This window comes from Solanum tuberosum, unplaced genomic scaffold (genome assembly GCF_000226075.1).
Source record: "Solanum tuberosum cultivar DM 1-3 516 R44 unplaced genomic scaffold, SolTub_3.0 scf00006, whole genome shotgun sequence".
Classification (NCBI taxonomy): domain Eukaryota; kingdom Viridiplantae; phylum Streptophyta; class Magnoliopsida; order Solanales; family Solanaceae; genus Solanum; species Solanum tuberosum.
This window is the reverse complement of record NW_006238932.1, coordinates 4,114,796-4,116,233: the sequence shown is the minus strand read 5'-3', so window position 1 is coordinate 4,116,233 and position 1,438 is coordinate 4,114,796.

Here is a 1,438-nt window from a genome sequence, read left to right as displayed (position 1 = left end):
GAAGAAGAAGAAGAAGAAGAAGAAGAAGAAGAAGAAGAAGAAGAAGAAGAAGAAGAAGAAGAAGAAGAAGAAGAAGAAGAAGAAGAAGAAGAAGAAGAAGAAGAAGAAGAAGAAGAAGAAGAAGAAGAAGAAGAAGAAGAAGAAGAAGAAGAAGAAGAAGAAGAAGAAGAAGAAGAAGAAGAAGAAGAAGAAGAAGAAGAAGAAGAAGAAGAAGAAGAAGAAGAAGAAGAAGAAGAAGAAGAAGAAGAAGAAGAAGAAGAAGAAGAAGAAGAAGAAGAAGAAGAAGAAGAAGAAGAAGAAGAAGAAGAAGAAGAAGAAGAAGAAGAAGAAGAAGAAGAAGAAGAAGAAGAAGAAGAAGAAGAAGAAGAAGAAGAAGAAGAAGAAGAAGAAGAAGAAGAAGAAGAAGAAGAAGAAGAAGAAGAAGAAGAAGAAGAAGAAGAAGAAGAAGAAGAAGAAGAAGAAGAAGAAGAAGAAGAAGAAGAAGAAGAAGAAGAAGAAGAAGAAGAAGAAGAAGAAGAAGAAGAAGAAGAAGAAGAAGAAGAAGAAGAAGAAGAAGAAGAAGAAGAAGAAGAAGAAGAAGAAGAAGAAGAAGAAGAAGAAGAAGAAGAAGAAGAAGAAGAAGAAGAAGAAGAAGAAGAAGAAGAAGAAGAAGAAGAAGAAGAAAGAAGAAGAAGAAGAGGAAGAAGAAGAAGAACAAGAAGAAGAAGAAGAAGAAGAAGAAGAAGAAGAAGAAGAAGAAGAAGAAGAAGAAGAAGAAGAAGAAGAAGAAGAAGAAGAAGAAGAAGAAGAAGAAGAAGAAGAAGAAGAAGAAGAAGAAGAAGAAGAAGAAGAAGAAGAAGAAGAAGAAGAAGAAGAAGAAGAAGAAGAAGAAGAAGAAGAAGAAGAAGAAGAAGAAGAAGAAGAAGAAGAAGAAGAAGAAGAAGAAGAAGAAGAAGAAGAAGAAGAAGAAGAAGAAGAAGAAGAAGAAGAAGAAGAAGAAGAAGAAGAAGAAGAAGAAGAAGAAGAAGAAGAAGAAGAAGAAGAACTATGAATTTGACATGTGTAAAATATCAGTCCATAAAAAAGAACTATGAATTTGACATGTGTAAAATATCAGTCCATAAAAAAGAACTATGAATTTGACATGTGTAAAATATCAGTCCATAAAAAAGAACTATGAATTTGACATGTGTAAAATATCAGTCCATAAAAAAGAACTATGAATTTGACATGTGAGAAGAAGAAGAAGAAGAAGAAGAACTATGAATTTGACATGTGTAAAATATCAGTCCATAAAAAAGAACTATGAATTTGACATGTGTAAAATATCATCCCATAAAGCTTAATGCAGATACCAATGACTATTATAATATTGGGATCGTGAGAAGAAGAAGAAGAAGAAGAGGAGGAAGAGGAGGAGGAGGAGGAGGAGGAGGAGGAGGAGGAAGACAAATTATGC